Source organism: Ambystoma mexicanum, chromosome 3q (assembly GCF_040938575.1).
Source record: "Ambystoma mexicanum isolate Mex_15411 chromosome 3q, UKY_AmexF1_1, whole genome shotgun sequence".
Taxonomy (NCBI): domain Eukaryota; kingdom Metazoa; phylum Chordata; class Amphibia; order Caudata; family Ambystomatidae; genus Ambystoma; species Ambystoma mexicanum.
In genome coordinates, this window is record NC_090926.1 from 734185832 (window position 1) to 734209483 (window position 23652).

At 43.3% G+C, this 23652-nt stretch overlaps 1 protein-coding gene across 2 annotated transcripts in view; it reads left to right on the forward strand.

Moving 5' to 3' along the window:
- LOC138582917 (alpha-N-acetylgalactosaminide alpha-2,6-sialyltransferase 1-like) overlaps positions 1-23652 on the forward strand; it is a 354669-nt gene that overhangs the window by 259546 nt on the left and 71471 nt on the right. The window lies entirely within an intron of this gene.

Here is a 23652-nt window from a genome sequence, read left to right on the forward strand (position 1 = left end):
CCCTACAGGTCCTTTTTCAGCCTGGTAAGAATATGCTGTATATCCATCCGAAACAATATCCTTCAAGGACATTGTTTCTTGTAACATAATAATGATGGAGAGTTAGAGGAATTTAGAGATTCGAACCATGTGTGACAGTTCTTAAAGCCACAGCAATTCCATGAAGAGATAGAGAGAAAAGTCTTTTATGATGTATTAAGCGAAGTATTAGAATTTGTGATAGTTTTGATCAACGGTTCAAGCCATGCCAGACCTTTTACTATATTAGCAACAGAATCAAGTTGCTCTTTTAGAGCATTACTAGCAGCCTGTGTGTGGTGCTCCAGGTTTGTTAAGTGTGTAGGCGAAGCAGCAAATTGCAGTTGATGTTCAATGAAGGCGATGGTTTCATCTGTTGTTTTAAACATAAACAGTTGGTAACCAAGAGCAAGAAAATATGGTTCATGATTCCAAATAAGCTTTCCTATAATATATGATTGCACTTTGCAAAGCATACGATTATTCTTTGCAACAGGAGGTTTGATCCATTCCACGTCCTCTGAAATCAAACTACGGAGAGCAGGAATTAAATGGAAAAGTTTCATTAACGCTGACCGATTTAAACTGGGGGGGTCCGTTTTTTTTGGTAGTAGAAAACCAGCCCATCAGTAATTTAATTTCTGATGATAAGTCATCAAGCATAGAGATTGAGGACTTGATTCCATTAGGACATTGTGTACCAGGTTCCCCATCAACATCAGCATTTGTCACAGTTAGAGCAGAGGAAATGTTCACTGCATGAGGATGTACGTTCAATTGGGGTGAAATGCCAATCTCCTCCAGATCCAGGCCTCGTTCCCTGGCAAAGTCTGCGATTACATTTGCCTTATTTGAGGAGATGGCCTGAACATAAATATATTGTGTAGAAATACTCTCCTTAGCTAAAGATTTGCTATCACTTAAGTTTGAAGGTAAAACTTGAGTACTAGCAGAGGTTTTGTTGTTCTCAGTCAGCAGAAAGTAATTAAGCATTTGTGTTTGTGTTGAAGCAACAATGGAGCTACTGGTTTTCAAAGAATCTTTAGCACAGATGCTTGAAGGTTCCATAACTGTCGGAGCATTTACATTCACTTCAATTGAAAGAGCTGGTTCAACATTTTTTAGATCAAGATGCATTTTACTTTCAATATCTAATTGGTTAAGGTCAATGATTGCATCTTCATGAAGTAAGTTGGCAATTGTTTTAATTGAAGAGTTATGTCCTTTGATTTTTTTTGATGGAAGATTTTTTGATTTGCTCTCGGAAGGACCTTCAGACTGTATATCAGTTTTGGCCTGAGCTTGCGCTATCCTTCTTCTTTTGATTGCTCTTAGGTACGATTTTTTCACTTTGCGTGACATAAACTGAATATTTTGTTGATTTTCTTGCTGATTAACAGAATCATCATTTGATTCAATAATTTCTACACACTTTGACTGTTCAGCTTCAATGATGTCAGTTAAAGCTGACAGACTATTTGGAGTGATAGCATTTGGGACTGGATCTATGTTGCTACCAGTCGTAACGTATACAGGGTGCAATGGATCATTAGGAACAAGTTTAGCCTGCAGCAGAACATTATCAATCACAAGAATTCCTTCATGCTGATATGATATGATATGATAGGTTATTTATAATGCGATTAATACCCAGAGGTTTCTAAGTGTGGATCCGGGGATCGAACCTGTGTTGCTCCTTGTCGTCTTGCTTCCAAGGCAAGCACGTTGCCCCCTGAGCTATCCTACCGAGACCTGCAATATGGCAACCATCATATATTCAATGGAGGGGAACATATCATCTTTAAGTGATGCAAGAATTGTTTTTTTAAGGCATCAGAAAATAAATTTGCCTTGATGACAGGTTCCTCCAGTAAACTACATGTTTGTGTCTCTTGAGAGTTATAGTTGTTTACTGGAAGATCCTGAGAGTTCAATTTGCAAAGAGTGGATGTACAAGATTGATGTATGGAAGGTGTTTGAAAGTGTTCCTGTGCTAACATAAAGCCTTCAATTCTACTCAATTTGATGAGAATATCAGAGGTAGAAGCATTCAGCGCAAGAATAGCTGAGTGAGTATGTTCATGACTCTTGTCGAGAAGATTTAATATACGGGTAAGAACAGGAACATTTTTCAATTCTTGTTCATTTAGGTCAATTAGTGACTCTTCCAGAGGATAAAATGGAAGATTAGCATGACTAGGCTGAAAAGCCACCCATAATGCATGATGTGCAGACGAGTTGGTTAAGTCAGCCGGTGAATGGATTGGTAATGGTTCTAATAATAGTGCCGCAGTTTCAAGGGTCGGCGAGCTGGCAATAATTTGTTCATGCACATTTTCACTGCTCGACTGGCCGCCTTTGTTGTAATTTGCGCCTGTCAGTGATCCTACTGGGGTTTGGTAAAAGTGTACCTGTTCCCTAACGCCTTGTGTTTTTGACGCAGGAGTCGAAGGACCATTTGATAAGCGTACGCGCTTGTGCAGCTCTGCCATAACTACAGGAGCCACAAGCGAAGTGTAAAGATTTATAATGGCATGTGAATCAGCTGCTATACCAAGTAGTGAATTATCCATAATAGGAATATTATGTACTATGTTTGCGGGAGGACTCACAACTATTTGCTGTTGAGAAATACTCATGGCATCTTTTACCAGGTAAGACTTAATAGTTAAGTTATCTTGAGTTTGATCATACCCAAAGCCACTATTAGCAGAGTCAGCATTTTTGGATTCATGAGGCGCCAGTGGATTTGCATACAAGGGTGCGAGCTGAGCGGGCACTGATGCTACCGACCCCGCCTTATCGGACAAGCTCATTCGAGGTTTCATAGGCACGATGGTTAAGCATTTGCCATTTCTCAATGTGCTTGTCACCATAATCGAGAGATATTTAGTGAGAGCGTGGAGAAAGTTACACTCAGAATGTTAACAATGTGCAACAAGTATTATCACTCGTGACTTTGATGTGTATCCAAGGTACTGTATAAAACAAACAGCTGTAGCATACGCTTGATTCAGGCATCAGAGATAATTAGCAATTTTAGCTAAAAACATACAGGATTTTATGTTAATCTTACCCGTCCGGCTGCCCGTGCCGTACACCCGAACAGCCAAACAGCCAGACACTTACGGGGCACTTCCTGGGCACTTCCGGGTGCGTGCGCGCAGTGCACGCGCGCGGTGCGCGTGAGTCGGGAAGATGTAGGCTGGAACGTCAACTGTGGGTGGAGCCAATGGGTAGCAAGGGGCACTTCCGGGTGCACGCGCGCGGTGCGCGTGAGTCGGGAAGATGTAGGCTGGAACGTCAACCGTGGGTGGAGACAATGGGTAGCAACAGATGTGCTGGAAGGCAGGCTAGCTGGAACGCTGGCGAGGTCTCTGGCACGTTACAGATGTAGTGTTATAATGTCTTTTATGGGGAACAGTTTGATATAATGTTGGAGATGAATTTAGGGTGCGTGCCCCAGTAGGCTCTACATCAGGGGTGCACAACTGATTTTGACAGAGGGCCGAAAGTACCTTACATGATGGCTATAGTGGGCCAAAAAGTAAATGTGGGTAGGGCGGTAGGCACGGTGGGGCGTGGCATTGCAGGAGGCTTTTTCAACCCCCAATTCTTATTAAAACACATGGAAAAATAATGTTTTTGAGGTGTAATTATATTTATTTGTATTTCAAACTTATATTTTGTTCTACACATTGTCCATTGTTATTTTATTTCTATTTAGTTATTGCATATCGTCTGTTTAATTAAATGATATACATTTTATTGACACTTGATTGGACATTCCATTATTTTGGACTGCTATACTTTGCTGTTTGTATTGCCCAAGAGGAGTATGGCCTTCGTTGAGTCAGGTTTCCACAAAAAGCAAAGGATGTACATCTCCTAACTGTGCCTGTTTTAGCTTTATTTTTGGGTTCACTCTTGGAGTGCGACACTATGCCCCATAGCCCCCACCTCTCAACCAAACACTATGCCCCATAGCTCCCACCCCTCAAGCCAACACTATGCCCCAAGACACCCACCCCTCAAGCAGACACTATGCCCCAAGACACCCACCCCTCAAGCAAACACTATGCCCCAAGACACCCACCCCTCAAGCGAACACTATGCCCCAAGGCACCCACCCCTCAACCAAACACTATTCCCCAAGATACCCACCCCTCAAGCAAACACTATGCCCCAAGACACCCACCCTTCAACCAAACACTATGCCCCAAGGCACCCACCCCTCAAGCAAACACTATGCCCCAAGGCACACAGCCCTCAACCAAACACTATGCCCCAAGGCACCCACCCCTCAACCAAACACTATGCCCCAAGACACCCACCCCTCAAGCAAACACTACTCCCCAAGACACCCACCCCTCAAGCAAACACTGTGCCCCATAGCCCCCACCCCTCAACCAAACACTATGCCCCAAGGCACACACCCCTCAAGCAAACACTATGCCCCAAGACACCCACCCCTCAACCAAACACTATGCCCCAAGACACCCACCGATCAAGCAAACACCTATGCCCCATAGCCCCCACCCCTCAACCAAACACTATGCCCCAAGGCACCCACCCCTCAAGCAAACACTATGCCCCAAGACACCCACCTCTCAACCAAACACTATGCCCCAAGGCACCCACCCCTCAAGGAAACACTATGCCCCAAGGCACCCACCCCTCAAACAAACACTATGCCCAAGGCACCAAGCCCTCAACCAAACACTATGCCCCAAGGCACCCACCCCTCAACCAAACACTATGCCCCAAGACACCTACCCCTCAAGCAAACACTATGCCCCAAGACACCCACCCCTCAAGCAAACACTATGCCCCATAGCCCCCACCCCTCAACCAAACACTATGCCCCAAGGCACCCACCCCCTCAAGCAAACACTATGACCCAAGACACCCATCCCTCAACCAAACACTATGCCCCAAGGCACCCACCCCCAAGCAAACACTATGCCCCAAGGCACCCAGCCCTCAACCAAACACTATTCCCCAAGGCACCCACCCCTCAACCAAACAATATGCCCCAAGACACCCACCCCTCAAGCAAACACTATGCCCCAAGACACCCACCCCTCAAGCAAACACTATGCCCCATAGCCCCCACCCCTCAACCAAACACTATCCCTATAGCCCCCACCCCTCAAGCAAACACTATGCCCCAAGGCACCCACCCCTCAAGCAAACACTATGCCGCAAGGCGCCCACCCCTCAAGCAAACACTATGCCCCATGGCCCCACCCCTCAACCAAACACTATGCTCTTGTATAACCACCACAGTGTTGAGTTATTCTGATGACAGACTTGCTCAATAGTTCTGGTTCTGTATCATTATATGTACTTCAGATCTTTAGAGTATCGGAAGGATAGCACAGGGGCAACGTGCTCGCCTTGGAAGCAAGACGACACAGAGCAACAGAGGTTCGATCCCTCGGTCCGTGTAACACAGGTTCAATCCCGCGATCCGCGCAACACAGGTTCGCTCCCTCGGACTGCGCAACACAGGTTCGCTCCCTCAGTCCGCGCTTAGAAACCTCTGGGTAGTACACGCATTATAAATAACCAATTAAAATAAAAAGAAATACATTTGTTGAGAAGTGCTGGGGCCTTGTCAATAAGAGTGTAGAAGCTGAACTGAGAGGTGCTGATGTTGTCCCATCAAAAGTATAGCAGCCCCACTAAGATGAACTATTATTATCGCTGAGAAGATTCAACAATTATAGAAGCCCTGTTACAGCAGTACTATCCTATCAAGAGTATAGTGAGCTAACTGAGGAGTACCAGCATTGCCCCATTTCAAATATAGCAGCTCTACTATAAAGTGCTGGCTCATACGCCTCCGCTCCCCGCCCATAGCATTCACCCTCACCACATGCACACTCAGAGACATGCAAACAGTCTCATTTGCCCTCTCCCTTCCCCTGCACCCTGCCCCCTCCCTCGCTTTGCATCTGTACCTCCATTTCTAAAAATCCTTCTGGGTTGGGTGTACCTCTTTCCAAGAGGGGTGCACAGATGTACAAATACACCAAACCTAAAACGATTTTTAGAAATTGAGGGACAAACTTGCTTTGCATCTGTGCCTCCTTTTCTAAAAATCCTTCTGGGTTGGGTGTACCCCTACACCTGTTCACCCCTCTTGCCAAGAGGAGTGCACAGATGTACAAATACACCCAACCCAAAACGATTTTTAGAAATTGAGGGACAGACTGTTTGCATCTGTGCCTCCATTTCTAAAAATCGTTTTGGGTTGGGTGTACCTCTACATCTGTGCACCCCTCTTGCCAACAGGGGTGCAGAGATGTACAAATACACCAAACCCAAAACGATTTTTAGAAATTGAGGGACAGACTTGTTTTGCATCTGTCCCTCAATTTCTAAAAATCGTTTTGGGTTGGGTAAACTTCTACATCTGTGCACCCACAGATGTATAAGAATACCCAACCCAAAACGATTTTTAGAAATTGAGGGACAGATGCAAAGCAAGAGCCTCCTGCTTTGCATCTGTCCCACATTTTCTAAACATCGTTTTTCCCCCGCTTTTACCCGGGCCGCCAGAGAGAGACACAGTATGGATGGACACAAAGGGCCATCCATACTGCATCTCCTCTCTGCTGCCGGGATGGGGGCTCAGCCCCGACTTAATTCTGCGGGGGGGCCCGGGCCCCCCAGACCTTTGTACTCGGCGCCATGGCAGGGCAGATTAGGTCACCGAGCCCCAGCTTCCCTCGGTGAAGCTGGGGGCTCGGTAAAGCCTGCCATGCTGCTGCCCGACCACCCGGCTGTCGCTCACAAAGCATTTTTGTATGAACACACCAGGCGTGCGGGCGAGCTGCAGAGCAGAGAGAAGACGTGCGTGCAGCCAGGCAGGGTGGATGACTTCTTGCGCGGCTGGCGTGGCAAGGCTGAAATGCCTTCCGGCATCAAGCCTTATTGGCCGCATCAGCCGCACTGCTGGCCCCCCATTGGCGCAACATACACACACTACGTGACTCACAGGAGTCACATAGTGTGTGCTGACTGAGCCAATGAGGGGCAGTCTTTTTTTCACGGCCCAGCAAGGAAAACAAAGACTTTCTTAATGGAGGGCGACCGTTGCTGTTTACGGGCCGCCTTCCATTAGGAACGTCTTCAACCCTGCCGGGCCGCATCCAACATCATCACGGGCCGCACTTGGCCCACGGGCCGTATGTTGTGCCCCCATGCTCTACATGATGCAAAGAGTCTTGAAATCCACACCTTGGTGGGTGGAAATTCACTGTCTACCCCTTAGGGCCTGCTCAGAGGAGGCCAATCAGCCTGCTATGTTTTGGATCAATTGTTTAATATTTGAATAACTTCTACCTTTTGTCAGAAGTTAAGGAAATATCGTTTTTTAGCACGTCTACTTAGTAATGTCTTTCGCCAGTCAATGTGCTCGCATGAGGAATGAAAGAAAGGTTATAATCAAAGATTATTCCAAGGTTTTCACTTTTTCCACTGTGGTCAGCGGGGATCTAAGAGAAGTTTGCAAAATACAAGGTGTTCGTGTGTCATTTGGGGAGCCAGATAAAAAGTTGTTGGATCGGTTTAGCCGTGGTTGCTTTATTTCATCCTCTCTGAGGCAGCTCATCAGATTAGCCCTGATTGGCCAGCAAAAAGGGGGATACAGTAAGCTGCGTTCTCATTGCTTTAGGGCTGGTGCAGGGGCCACTGTAGATTCAGTGGAAACCCTTAGACTTCTGTGGCACATGGAACTAAACTGGCCCCTGACAGCCAGTGGATCCTGTACATTTATTCAGCTTCATCTACAAAAAAGGGTGCACCAGAGCTGCCACCCCTCTCTTAGGCTTCATGAGGAAGGAGGACTGCCTCTGGGGCTGGTTTCATAACATTAAAGTCTTAACTATGAATGTGCATTACCAGGTGGATAAATAAGCAGGCAAAGAGGTGAGGGGTGGGTGAATAAATGATTAAATAAACAAATGAGTCGCCAGAAAGGAGAAGCCCGCAATCTCATTACCACTCACCTATCCCTATCATGCAGGGACCAATAGACAGAAGGGCCTCCTCCGACTCTGTCCTCAAGCACCATGCTTGCTGCACCATTCCCATGTACAATACATACCTGTCAGATGTCCGGCCTAGCGCAGGTCTGGGACCTGATCAAAAGATCTGGCATCGAGATCTGCAGCTCATTCTGCACATCAGAAGCCATCTAGGGTGTGGCAGCCGAGTTGCTCTCTAGCTTCAAATTGAAGGTGCAGGTCTGTCTTTCAGGTGCCACTCCCCCTCCCTTCAGTGAACCCCTGTCATAGAGCCAGTTATGTCATTAGAAGTGCACAGAGAGAGTCGTCACTATTCTTGCGAAGCAGCGTCCTCTCTTGAAATTGTTCCAACTGCTTGCACAAGCCTTGAAGGCAAGCAACGAGAGGTGTCCATCACATTCTTAGAGTAATTTGTAAGCTTCTCATACCGAGCTGATATTACTCACCTTGGCGGGCTGACCCTGCCGGTTAATGCCCACCTATCCAAGTGAGGGACCTGAGCAAAGCGACAGTGGCCTAACAAGGGCCGTGCAGCACCTTTACCAGTACCAGTACGGTCAGCCCACTATGGTGGGTAACATCACCCGTAGCATCTGCAATCCTCATACACAGGTGCTAAACGCTCTTTCCAAATTGAAAAGAAAAGTTACCTAGGACATTGATGTAGCTGTACTCTTCTTCCCTGCCAAATACTCTCTCTCATCTCTTCTCCTACCTATCCAGTTCCTACCTGACACTCTCCCATACTGTTCTTTAGCTAGAAAACTCAGCATGATCTATGACTCTTTTCACACCTTCTCTACTTTCATCTCCAAAACTGCAATGGCGGCTTGCCTCAACCTCCTAATTATTAGGAAAATCAGGCACCTCCTTCCTTTCAACACTGCCAAGCATCTCTTAATCACTCTTGTCTTCTCTAAACTGGACTACTGTGCCAGGATCCTCTTTGGTCTCCCCAACTATGCTTTCTGTTCTCTCGACAAGATCATTGATTTCACTAGCGGTACTCTCTTTGAACTCCCTCACTTCACTTCAACGTACCGTTAACAGGCTGGATGGTTGACAGTGCAATACAGGGCCAGATTAAAATGTCTTCTCCTGGTTCACAAATCTATCCACTGTAAGGCACCACTGTATCTATCCTCCTCTATATGTCTCTAGAAGGCTTCTTGTAATCTCTGCTTTACCTTCTCGACTACCCCTGTGGCACCTTGCACTCTCTGTGCTTCCTCTGGCTTCCGCTCTGTCTCTCTTCTTGCTTCACTTGCATTGACTTCACGTCCTCGGGACATCCGAGAAACAGTCCCCACAGATGTGTTCAAAACCAAACTAAAAGCCTACCTCCTCGCCTCTGAGTTACCCTCTTATCCTACCTCTCATCTGCCTTCTATGTTACATTTTTCCCTCACCTCTAACCTGCTTCTGTCCCGCACTTTCTTTGCCTCCACTGTAGCACATAATCCATCATAGTCACATCCCTAACACAGCTGGCCATATCACCTACATTCACTTAAAACTGCAGGGAGGTGACGCATTGTAATGGCAGCCAGGGTCAAAGGGTGTGCAGCTGACAGGCTGCTCAGAACACAGGCCTGGATTACTGAATACAGTCGACATTCTGATCATCCTGATTGGATAGTGCCCTCGCCCAGACTGATAATGGTTAATGGGGACCTTCCACATTAAGCTTTGGATCAAACAACTCTGAGGATAAGTGCCACTTGATCTTCATGTATTTGAATGAACAATATCAGGAAGTCTTGGTTTGTTAGCAGACTCTGCCAAAAAACACTCTGCGGACTTACTGTACCGACTTAGAAAGAAAGATGATTGATTTATTTGAATTAAACTCATTTACCGTAAATTACAAGTTATATTTTTATACATGCACATGTTTGGAATTTACATTTCTACATAGCACAATCGACCCACTAGATATCCTTAATTAAATGCTGAATATGTTTTAACTTTCAACTTCAGGAGTGGAGGCCTTTAGGTGGTGGGCGGGACACATGGGTGCAGCTATTGAGACAAGCTCCTCAATTCACAAAGAAGTCCCCAGGAGTAATTCTGGTTTACTCCTGGTTTCTGATGAGTTAGGAACATGAGACGCCCTTTTAGCCCGCAATTGTGTAACTAGTGTTGCAGTGACACTAGAATTTCAGAAGCTTGATTCCCTCAGGGAACATATTTAAACAGAGACTAGCAAGGGACAGCCAAATTCCCACTGATCAATTCATGTGTAGATATTGTAATCTAAATGATACTCGTGAAACTTTGAGACACTGTTTGATCGATTGTAAGTCTTTGCAAGGCGAACAAATGCTTTATTTTGTAAGTATTTATCTTTAAATCTCGCAGTGGGTTCTGAAACGTTCTGATATAAATGTCTGGCTTGGAGGACAACTTCTTTAGTAATTGCTGTAGTTGGTTTCATTAAACCTCTTGAATTGGTGCCAACTACTTGTTCTCCGAAATGAAATGAAACAAAGGAAATATAAAATATGATGAATTATTCAGGGGTTTTGGTTTTAGTTCATTGGATCTTCATTCTTATTGTAGTTTGTTGTATGAAATGATTAAAATGGTGTGTTTTTAATGTACAATTGAATCTTAACTATGTAATGTTTTGTTTTATGTGTAATGAGATGAAATGTAATTATTCTCTTTTTTATTTCATTTTTTAATGGAATGAAAATAATAATTGTTGTATTTTTTATTAAAGGTTGCATTCATTCAACCATATAATAAAACAAAGTTTTAAACAATCTTTATCACTTTGTCGCACAGACTTGCACAATTCTTTTTCCAACACAAGAGTTTGCCCAGGAAAGGAGTAATGGAGATCGGGCGATAGTTAGCCGGAGAAGAAGGATCGGTAGAGGGCTTCTTTAGGAGGAGATCCACAAGGGAGTGCTTTAGGGAGATGGGGAAGGTTCCAGTGGCAAAAGAGTGATTGCAGAAATTGACCAAGGCCGGAGCAAGGGTGTCGATGTGGTCTTTGATGGTTCTGGATGAAAAAGGAAGAACCTGTTTTGATGAGACTTTCATAGATCAGACTTGTCTAGCAACATCGTCTGGGATGAACAAGGGAAAGCAAGAGAAGGGAGAAGGAGAGGTGGCCACAGGTAGGCCAGGAGTGGAGGAGGAGGAAGAGGAAGAGAGGGTGGACAGAATGTCCTGAGTTTTAGTGATGTAATGAGAAGCCAAGGCTGTACAGAGAGTCTGGGAGGGAACAGGAGAGGTAGATACTGCAGCAGGATTGCCCAGCTTCTTGCAGATTTTGAAGCGTTCGACTGAGTTGTTAAATGTCGCAGTGACGCAGACTTCGATGTTGTCTCTCTTCCTGGTGAGGACATATAGCCTCTATTGCCTTTGGAGCAGGCGACAGGCCAGTTTTGCAGAGGGTGCACCAGATGCCCTCCACTTCCCCTCAGCCATCCTGCATTCGCGTTTCAAGGTGACGAGGTCAGAGTCATACAAAGAGTTGCACTTGGATTTGGGCTTCAAGTGGATCCTCATGACAAGGGCAAGTACATCAAGAGTGTTAGAGATAGAAAGACGAAGGTTAGATATGGCTGTGTCAGGATGTGAGTCAGCCAAAGGTGCAGAAGGAGGAGAGAAAGTAGTGGCAAAAGCCTAAACTGACTCACGCTTCATGGGTTGGATGACTGAGAAGGTAGGTGGAAGTGCTGGAATCGGCTTGGGCTGAGTGGTAGAGAGAGGGAGGTAGGAGGAAAGGGGAAATGTGATCACTCCAGGAGAGAGGAGTGGTGAGAGGGTTGTAGAGGGGGAGGTCTGAGGTGATCAGAATATCCAGGGTGTGCCCTACAGAGTGAGTCTGGCCAGACGGAAGAATACAGAGAGAGAGAGTCGCAGAGGTTGCGAAAGAGTCCTGCAGAAGGACAATTGGCATTCAGGTGGATGTTAAGGTCTCTGAGGAGGAAAAGTTGAGAGGAGGGAGGAGGAGAGGTCCACCCACTCAGAGAGGAAGGAGGTGACCTGGCCGGGCAGCCTGTAGAAAGTGGCCACAGTGAGAGAAAGGCCAGGAGAGATAAAGAGCCCGCAGACCAGGCATTTAAAGGAGGAGTAGTCCTGCATAGGAATGATAGAAGCAGGGATCCACTCTGGAAAGATCAAGGGTACACCCCCACTGGGACGGTTGGTTCTGGGTGCAGAGAGGATCTTGTAGCCATCAGGAAGGAGAGTGTCAAAGGTCGTGACAGAACTGGCCATAAACCATGTCTCAGCCAGATCGAGTACATCCAGATTGAGTTCTTCCAGGAGACGGCAGATGTCAGAGGAGTGTTTGACAGCTGAGCAAGAGTTAAGAGTAGCAATGTGGAGCCTGTTGCCCCCTTAGAAGGACTTCCGTGGAGGGGTAGATGTCAGAGGTACACCCTGCAGAAGTGTTGCAGGCATCCGAGGCTGCGGCAGAGGAGGAAGGAGGAGAAGGCAAGGTAGCCAAGGAGGAGGAGGTGGGTGACAGATGGGTGGCGGAAGAAGGAGGCAACAGGGTGGCCATAGAAGCAGCAGAGGCAGCCATAGAGGTGGCAGAGAATGGAGGCATCAGAGGAGGCAACAAGGTGGCCGGAGAAGAAGCAGAGGCAGCTGTAGAGGTGGCAGAGGATGGAGGCAGCAGAGGAGCCAGAGAGGGCAAGAAGGGACAGCAGGAGAAGAAAGGAGGTTGATAAGGCACAGGGCCTTGGACTAAGACGGTACCGTTTAGGTAGACATTAATGATGGTCTTGGAGGAGTGGAAGGGGACCAGGAGGGCTTCCCACCAGGTGCCACCATTAATGGGTGAAGAGGAGAAAGGAGAGAGAACAGAGGCCATATGTGGGGTCCATAGGCCTGGAGAGGGAACGACAAAGAGGATGTCAGTAAGGGTCTGTCTGGAGTAAGCAGTGGTGTAGGTATCAGTGATAGGGAGGCCTGGGTTGGAGACCAGGATGTACCTTTTGAACATCTTCCTGCCAGACCTAGTGAGAGGGAAAGGTTAGTCGATAGAAAAACAGTTAGACAGGTGAGACAGAGAGCACCATAGAGGGTGCAGAGAGGAAGAAGGGAGGGTGGAGGGGGAGTAGCACTGGGAAGCAGGCAGGCAAGGAGGAAACAATAGGGTGGGGGGACACGGAAGGAGGAGGGGCAAACAGAGGACAGTACAGCGACAGAAAATCAGATGCAATACGTAGACAAAAGTCAATCGCCAACGGAACCTAGAAGTAAGGAATGGACACAGCAGGGATGCAGGCAATACAATGTAAGCAAACAACCATGGAGAAACAAAAACAAGTACAGAACAATCACCTAAGGAACCTAAGGAACCTAGAAGTAAAGAATGAACAAAGCAGGGATGCAGCCATTACAATGTAAGCAAACAACTGTGGAGAAATGAAAAATGACAAAAAACAGAACAATCACTAAAGGAACCTAAGGAACCTAGAAGTAAAGAATGAACAAAGCAGGGATGCAGCCAGTACAATGTAAGCAAACAACTGTGGAGAAATGAAAAACAACAAAAAACAGAACAATCACTAAAGGAACCTAGAAGAAAAAAATGAACACAGCAGGGTTGCAGGTAGTGCAATGTAAGCCAACAACCATGGAGGACAAAACCTCAAGACAGTAAAAATAGATCAGGGGAAGGGAGCTAGGAGAGTGAATGCTGCCCAGAGTTGTGAGGGAGCAGACGCAGCCTAACATGCGAGGGAGCACACTCGGCCGGGGATGTGAGGGATTGCATGCAGCCAAGAATGTGAGGGAATGCACGTAGCCTAGAATAGCAAGGGAGGCACATAGCCTAGGATGCGAAGAAGCTCGCGCAGCATAAGATGTGAAATAGCACACACTTTAAGTTTGCAAAGGGCTCTTTAAGAATATGCATAATGCTCATACTGTTTATTTGACAAAGATAACGCCCAAGTAATCAATAGGGTGTGGTCGGATGTACCGCATTCTGAGAAAAGTGATTCATATATTGTGAGTTTGAGCTTTGTGACCACGAATGGTCACCACCCTATCCAATTAAGGAAAAGCCAGAGGAATGGATTAAATTGCTCAACGTGGAGACATATACATTGAATCATGGAGATGGGATGGTGGCTTACATAGTGTCTATGATTAAGTTATTGTATGATTTGATGAAATCCAGCCATCGTCCACAGGTATGTTAGCGCCAGAGGGATTCTGCAGTGCAATAAGGTGAACGAGGGGTCTTTGAAACAGCCAAATGTTCACGGTGTGGGGATATAATTTTAGCGATTTTCAGACTGCAACAGCCAGAGCAGAAAAGGTACAGCATCTAATGGGGATTGTTAGGAGATGTTTATGGAGCAACAATCAATGCAGGGACTTCTCTCCCTCCCCTATCAAAAGCGCCACACCAATATTTCTTTGATGTTTGATCTAGCCCTGCCTGTAAATCATATAGAACCACATAGGTCCCACACCCTTTAGCAATAGGTAAGCCAAGAACCAGGCTAGCGTATATTAAGAATATATTATAATTAATGTATACGAAAGTTAAAATGTGTACAAAATCACAAATCACGCTACCTCATTCTGTGCCCCAAATTATTTTCTTTCCTAACACAAATTGAAAACACGAGTGGGTTTAGGATAACACAGATCACAGACTCTTTAACCCAACAACATGTAAAGTCAAAATACTTTGTATGAGGTTCACTTTGAATAACATTTAGCAACTTCAAACATGACCGGATCATACACTTAAAAGGATAAAGTTCCCTGTTACGGAACTCACGTCCCCTGCACAGTATCTTGTAACCTCAATAAGCAAGTAGTTAATAGTAAGTGGTGAGTGGTTCTTAAAGAGAAACCTGACTTGTAGTAAAATACAGTCAATTCATATGCAAATTATGCAAGATTAAGAAAACAAATGTGTAACCATTCTTCAAATAATCATTCAGTAGTTAACTAATTCATGAATTTAATAAACAAATTTCCCAAAGCGTTTCGAGTTATACTCTTCATCAGGGGCTTCAAATCGCAAGATTTCTAAAAAAGAAATTAGAACAAAGATAGCATAAGTTATAGAAATACATTTGGAACTTCAATACATCAGTTATATAACACCAATATTACAATCAACAAGATAATCCCACATTGATATTAATAGAATTCATCTGCTACTACTCTCCACCAATAATGGTGTAAATTATCAAGAATTATTGATAGCCTTTAATTTAAAGGCTGGATCTCAAGTTCTCAAAATATTGTCTGCTTGTCTTCGTTAAAATCACCTTCAATTATAAAGACTTACATTATTACACTCATATTGAAGTAAGTAACTGTCTATAAACGTGTTATTAAACTTAAGAATAGTACAAACCGAATCTATTATCCATTGTGTTACATAGAACTTTTCTCTTGAAGAAATCACCATATGGTATGTTTAACCTGAAGATATGCTGTGTACTCTGCAAAAGAATAAGTACACACTTTTATACTATATTTGTTATATATATGGGAGTTAGGATAGGTGAAACATGAATAACACCTAATCGACCTTAAATGGATCTCACCAGGGTTTTTTTTTGGGAATGGTATGCTGCTGAATCTCTTCAGAAAAGTGCTGCGAAAAAGGCACTCCACCTCTAATTCTGCTCAGTGAAGAAGATGTTCACTATAAATGAAAGGGTTCACTTGTTACCCGTATTGATCAAGATCAAAACAACCATGTAAAATGCCTAATGGATTTAAAATGGATCTTACCAGTAGAAATTCCTGATAGATATGTGCTGTTGAATCTCTTAGGGCAGAAAAGCCCTCTGCCTCATTAACCATTTGATAAAGAGACGATGTTCACTAAAAATGAAAAGGTTAACTAATTACCCGTTGGATGGAGATGAATCAAGAACTTTTTGTACTAAATGATGTAGGAAAGTCACTTACATGATTACTCTAAGGATGGAGCTTCATGTCCACAGCGGTAATGCATGCTCATAAAACTACTAGAGGCTGGCAAGGCTTAATTAGATGTTGTTTGTGCTGCCCACAAATCTTCAAAATCTAAACAAATGGGTAAAAGAAGTACTTCTATAAGCTTATGGTTCAAGTTGTATGGGATAAAGAGATAAAAAACAAAAAAAAGCTAAAAACGAAGGGATGTCTAAATACTTACAGGCAATTGTCAGTACAAGTAACTGGAAATTTTCCACGAGTGGTAGGACTGCTCCAGGCAGCATTCGCTTAATTATTCAAAATGGCCACCATTAAATAACGGTGTATGATGATGATGTCACCACGCTATTACGCGTGTGATGTCATATGTAAACTAAGATGTCTTTTTTTAAAATAAAGAACTTTATCTATCAAGTCGCGGCAATCGAGTTAGTGATGTAGTATCCAAATAAAGATTTATAGAACGTACATGTAACTAGTATGGGTCACAATATGTGTTTATATATTTAAGTTGCTATTATGTACACCAACCTAAATCTGTGTTGGTGAGGTTGCAAGCAATAAGAATATTTACTAGGTCTTAAAGGTGGACGAGTCCTAGTTCTAAATTGGCCAATCAAGTCCTAGGAGAACATGGTGGCATATGGCTGTAAGCGGACAGCTTGACATAGCCAGGGGTAGTAATAAAGGTGACCAGAGGAAGTTAAATAGCGTGCTTCTTCATAATTTGACACTGGTTTAACTGTCTGCAGGGGGTCAATAACGTGGTGGAACCACAAAAGCCAAGTTAACAGTGAATAGTCATTACGTAGGTGCCATTGATGATATAGGTCCCGCTCATGCGGGGAAGTGACAAATAATAAATCAAATAGTAATGCGCTAAGGAAGGTAATGTACAATATCACTCTGTACACATGGGATAAAGCCCTGAGGACCACCATCTCTAATGATCATAGACTATCATCATATGATTCTATCCTCCATGCCTCTTGAGAGCAATTTGGAATATTATAGTGATCATGTAGGCTACAAAACCGAGGGGGGTAAAAGATAACCATCGTAACAAATACCATTCAGTGGTGGTCTAGTCCTGTTTGCAATGGTACAATATGGAACTGTATATTAGTCTACTTAGTATTCTACTAACATTGGGATATGTGAGGGAGATTTAACTAGAGTTTGTGCTCTAAAGGTACACAACCTAGTGATATATACATTAGTTCCAAGGGAAAACACTAACTCCACTGAGTTCACAATCTGTAGGTCTCATAACAGTTTGCAGAAAATTACTTGCTGTATTATTCCATGAGCTGCACAAAACTGTGTACAGCCGGATAATTAGATGTATTTGACTGTCTCAAATTGAGTTCACACTTTTTAAATCTCAGTTGTTTGTTATAATCAATTCCAAAACAAAATACATTAGCTTCCTCAAGAGGAGTTTACAATCTATCCTATTTTTTCTAATGTTTGGAACCAACCTAACATTTGGATGGATATTGAATGCCTCACAAGTCCCCCTTGCTACCTCAAGAGAAGGTCACATTCTATCATGTTTTTTCAAATGTTTGAGCCAACTTTACACTTTGAAGGATATTAAAGGAAGGGACCCAGATAGTATTCCTCATGGATTCCTAGCGGTGTCATGGCATCCAACTTATGGATCCAATAGAGTTCTAGTTGGGAATGTTTTTTAGCCAAGTCACCTCCTCTAGGAAGGGGGTGTAAGACCTCCAATGTTATGCATCTCAGCTGGGCAATAGTGTGTCGATTTTCTTTGAAATGCCTGAAAACAGGGGATTTAATATTAGCCATTCTAATGCTGTACTTGTGCTCCGTCCATCTCTCTTTGGCCCTTCTGTTTGTTTTCCGCACGTAGTACTTACCACATGAACACGGCAATGCATAAATTATATTTTTGCTGTCACAGGTAGCAACTTCTTTTTGGGGGATTTTCTTCCCTGTGTTGGGATGTCTGATATAGTCACCTTTAATTATGCTGGTACAATGCTGACAATTCAGACATGCAAAAGTACCACACTTAGGATTGTTTAAGGTTGTTTGCCCCATTTTATGGGGTCTTTCGTCTCTCACCAATGTGTCATGGAAGTGTTTACCTCTTTTATATGCGAGCATAGGCAGTTCATGGACTAGCCTATTGAGATTAGGATCCTCCTTAATAAGATTCCAATTTTTGTGAATAATATGTTTGATTTTCTTTGAAGTGCCTGAAAACAGGGGATTTAATATTAGCTGTTCTAATGCTGGAATTGTGCTCCATCCATATCTCTTTGGTCTTTCTGGTTGATTTCCCCACGTAGTACTTACCACACTTAGCAATACACTTTACGTGAAGTTTAATTTCAATAACATGCAATACTTTTCTATTGGCTAAGCAATTTCACACATGCAGCACCCTCTATTTTTAATCTCCCCGTGCACTTGGAAATGCTAGCAGTGTTGGAGCACCACAGACTTTTAAAAACAGAACATTTTTCATATATATAGAACCCTTTTTCCTTTACCAGAATGCAATGAAGAATCTATTTTCTGCCAGGAGTCACTTTGTCTTTCTCAGTAGAGAGTGTGCTTTTCAATCAGGCACTTCACTTTATATTTAATTTTGACAAGACACTTTTCTGCCCCAGCACCAAAAAAAACAGATATTCAGTTTGCATTCACCACCCCTCTGCATTAAGGCTGGGTCTGAAGAACGGTGATCAGTTAATTATTTCGTTTTGACAAGTATACCCCTTCTCTTTAGGGAATTTTGGGGTTGGCATTAACAAATAGGAGAACCCAATTAGTTTACAGACAATCTCCTTATTCACAATGGAAGCGATTTTTGTTGAATTTGAATTTCAACGAAATCACCCTGTGTTAGTTTGTAATATGGGAATTAATTTAATTATTATTTAGTAAGAAAATGCTAGGGATCTGCTTTGTCTGACCACCCAAACAATAATGGGAACATATAAATCAAACAGATCCCCACAAGACTTGGTTTGGTTGGACAAGTGTTCTTACATAGTATTTTTCGGTTTTTGCGCTCAGGAATTGTACTCAAGGCTTCTGTATACTCAGGGGAAACATCAGCACTTGGTTAGAGGCCTCTCCAGGTTCAGTCAAGAATGACCTCCAGCATTAATCAGGTTATCCGCTTCTATTTTTATACACCCCAGCCAGATTTTAGTGCCTCCCTGGTTTCCTCCAGCAATTTTGTCAGCAGTTCCAACTCAGATGATGCCAAGCAGCTCTCCCTATTTTCATTGTGCGTTCCCTTATTAACCTTTCACCACTCCCACAAAAATGTCTACATTATGAGATGTCAGCTCATTGGCTCTTAATCTGGATTGGATATCTCCTTTTCATCCTCTTAATACTGGCCTAGCCCCTTTTCTTTGATTGGTTGCTACAGTTACTATCATCCCAGTGAATGTATGACTTCCAACCATCTGGGATATCATTTTCATACTTTCAAATGTGCAGTGAAACGCTTCAACATGCCCAAAAACATTAATTTACAAATAACCATTCTCTAATATGTAATGTTGGCTTTGTCTGCTCATGCCAGACTTAATGAAATGAGTCCTGTGACAGCATGAGGTTGCAGGTTTGAATGGCAGTTTTTCATAAATTACTCATAAATGATAAAAGTCAATGTCAGAAATGTTTACTTACAGGTAGATACTTCACTGAGCTACTATCTTCCCAAATATCTGCTTCATGACATTTTCTGGGAAGTCATAATCACATTTCAGGTTGTAACTCTTATTCCCCATGTCGAGTGTTGAGAGTTGAATCAACAGAACGGTCTTCTCATAAGCTTGTTAATGATATTTGAACCATTATCGTGTGAATTATGGTTCCTGAGAAAATGAACACAATATGCTTGTCCATCTAAACCTATGTCAACCTCTAGACATATATGCACATTTCGACTTCAATTGCACATTAAATTTCATTTCCCCACTTGACATGGGGTCTGGTCAATCTGCTTCTTTGTTAATTCTGTCTGAAATTAATCCATAAACATTCTTTCTCTCAGGGCTGATGCCCCTTTGGGTCCTCATCGTTGAGAGCAGAGAGGCAAGCGTCACCTCCCTGTTCATTGTAAATCCATCGGGACCAAGTCTGCTATAGTTATCGCAGAGCTGAGACCACAAAGTGGGATTTTATTTTCAAGAATTATTCAGAGTTCAACCCATTAAGGGCTGCCTTTAATTGCACAGTTTAGCACCTCAACCCCATACATTCCTTCCTGGTCACTGATGTGGGTTCAAAGAGATTGACTTTCAGACAGAGAGCTGAGCAGAGCTTTTAGCCTTGCCTCTGATGGGGGAAGCTGAAAATGTTGTATGGGCTAACCCAGCATTTCTTTATGCATAGAAAACTAGTGTTTTTGAATGTTACAATTCCGTTTACAGATGAGGCTTGCTTTAATACTTGACCTCAACTCTTACGCAGATTTCTCCTATGCCATGCCACCAATGTTCATCTTTAAATTATACTTTATATTAAACTAGCACAGGCACTGGAGTTTCACTGGTAAACAGTTTCTTTCAATCCAGGATGCAAATGTCTTTACTTTTCCATGCCGCTCCTTTTCTGTGAAAAGTTCCTTTCATTGTTTCATAATGTAATGAAAAGTAGGCCTCTGATTTCAGTTCTTTTTGTCATTCACACACCTGCACACTTAATTTCAGTTTTCCTGTCCCTGACTACACTGTTGGTGTATTTGGCAGCATTGAAATGTCCATGCTGGCCTTTCATTTTGCTAGTTTAAAGTTTGCTTTCAAATTCCAAGACAGTATTTCTGCATTTTTAGGCCCAATCAGCCGAACGCAGTTTCCTTTTGTCTGGGGGATGTATTTGAACCCCAGAGGATTATGAAAATAATACGAGGCGGTTCATTGGGTAAGACAAGGGTAGGTTTGTACTGGAAGGCCTTTTTAGCGATGAATGAGTAGATGGCAGCCAGGGTTCATAAAAAACACCATTATGTATCATGTATAATGTCCTGTATGTAATGTAATTGACCGCAGGCAAGAGAGTAGCGGTCACTAGTGAGGTTATCTCAACATTTTAGCCTATTTTTGAAAATGGCCCACAGCATTATGTTGTTGCGGTTTGGTGAAGTGTGTGCGGTTTGCTGGGTGAGAAATGGTTGTGTAGATTTTTTGGTGAATTAGGTATGCAGAGATTTGAGGAAGGGTTAGTGGTTTGTATATCCTAGTCGTTGCAGATCTTTCCTATATAACTAATATTCCTATGGTTACGCTTAGTTGCTACTTTCCTTTTGTCTGTAGGTGATGGTGCGGGGCATTCCTGGCTGTGTTGTATTTTACCCAGTGTAATGGGAAGGGGTTCGTCTGGTCCCCCCCTCTGATATGGTGCTATCGATTGGCTGTCTCCTATTCCCTTGCTATATATTTGACGGTAGTCTGATGGTGTTTGGTGTAATTCGGACCAGGATACTATTGGTAGTTGTCCTTGTCCTTCTGATCTGATCTAGCTATGTATTCAGTCTTTAGTGTTGTCCTATCATAGCTATCCCTCAGTTGGTAAGCTTGGTATGGCGTGGAATGCCTTCCTTGGATTTTGTTTGTAGTTGATTACTTAGTGAGATCGGGAATCAGGTTCTTCACTCATCAATGTTTCAGCTATGTGTATGCGCCTGTGGACGTTCTTCTAGTTATGCAGTGAATAGCAAAGATTTGAGGAGTTTTCTGAATAGTACGTGGCTTCTAGTGTTATATATGTTCTTTGGTAAGTCGTTCCATGTTTTTCGTGCGAGGTGAGAGAAAGAAGATCCTCCGAGTTTTCTTTTTTTATTGTATGGTTTCAGTCCCAGGCGGATGTCGTTGCTTGATCTGAGTGTCCTTGTTGGGTGATGTAGGCTTAATTTGTCTCTCAGGAACTCTGCGCCTTGTTTGTGGATTGCTCTGTGCATGATGTACATTGATTTGAATATGATTCGCTGCTTTATTGGTAGCCAATGTAGTGTTTTCTTAGCGCTGGTGTGATGTGTTCTCTTCGGGATCGTTTGAGGAGCAATCTGGCCACCGCATTTTGGATACGTTGTAGTTTTTTTAGAAGTCATTCAGGCATACCCAGGTATAGGCTATTGGCGTAATCTACTCTGGACATGACGAAAGCGATGATGGTGAGTGTTTTGTTGGAGAATGACAGGAATGGTAGAAACCTTTTTGCTGCTCACAGGAGAAAGAAGCATTTCTTGATTAGAGCATTTACTTGTGGCTCTAGAGTAAGTTTGTTGTCCATCAGGACTCCTAGGTTTTTTACAATCGGTGATGAAGTTGGGGTTGTACCGAGTTCCCTTGGCCAAGGGATGTAGTGGTTGTCTCCTCCGTTTTTTGTGATGATCATTATTTCTGTTTTGCCTGGGTTGAGTTTGAGGTAGTTAGAGTTCATCCAGTTCAATACCTCATGAAGGCAGTTCTCGAGTGTTGTGTTTTCCTCTTGGGTGTCCTCTATTTTGATGACTATTTGTGTATCGTCTGTGCAGTTGTAGCAAGTGAGGCTGTGTCTTTTGATGATCTTGATTAGTTGAGATAGGTAGATTTTGAATAATAATGGGGAGAACGATGACCCTTGTGGTACTCCGCATGTGGATTCTTTTGGGTTGGATTTGAAAGGTTTCATTCATATGGTCTCTGTTCTGTTCATTAGGAAAGACTTGATACACTGTAGGGCACTGTCTTTTATTCCCAATCATTCCAATCTTGTGATGAGGATGTTGTGGTTAACTGTGTCGAATGCCGCAGAGAGGTCTAGGAGTTTCAAGGCGGTACTGTTGTCAGAGTCTGCATTTGCTTTTAGGCCATCCCATATTGGGAGGAGTGCTGATTCCGTTCCTCTCATTGGTCTGAAATCAACTTGTGCCTAGTCTAGTAGGCAGTGCTCTTCTATGAATTCTTGGGTTGTTTTGTATATGTACATTTTGAGAAGTTTAGCAGGATATGGGGTGTTGGAAATGGGTCTGTAATTGGAGAGGTCCTCTACATTACCTGCTGTATCTTTTAGTAGCGGCCTGATGTACAATGATTTGAAGGATTGTGGCAAAAGGTTGAGGACATTCCTGTGGTATTCCATGGGAGTTCCTTGTTTGAGGATGGATTTGTATATGTCCGGGGGCAGGGATCCTCAGGAGAACCTGTTTTGTTGCTTTGATTTACCAGTTTGACGACAATCTCCACTGATATTTCCGGCAAACTTCATAGTTTATTCGGTTGTTCCTCGTACGGGTGGGTGGGTTCCTTAGAATGATCTATTGGTCTGTTTTGTTGTATGGTAGTGATTATGTTTTTGAAGTGGTCTGCTAGGTCATTGCATAGTTTCATCAATGGTATCGGTGTGTTGTTGCAGCCAGGTGGATTTTTTATTAGATTTATGATTTTGAAGAGTTCTTTTTGGGTGTTTAGTGCTTTGAAGATTCAGTTGTCGTAGTATTTCCTTTTTGCTTTTTGCGTTTCCTTTTTGTATGAGCGGATATGTTGTTGAAATTTCAATTTATTTCCACTGTCGTTTTTGATTCTCTATTCTAGTTCCAGTTGTCGTTTTTTCTTTTCATGGTGCTGGGTAGTGGGGTGAACCATTTTGCTGTTGCTCTTTTGCGTGAAGGGGTGAAGGGTTTTTCTTTGGTGATTTT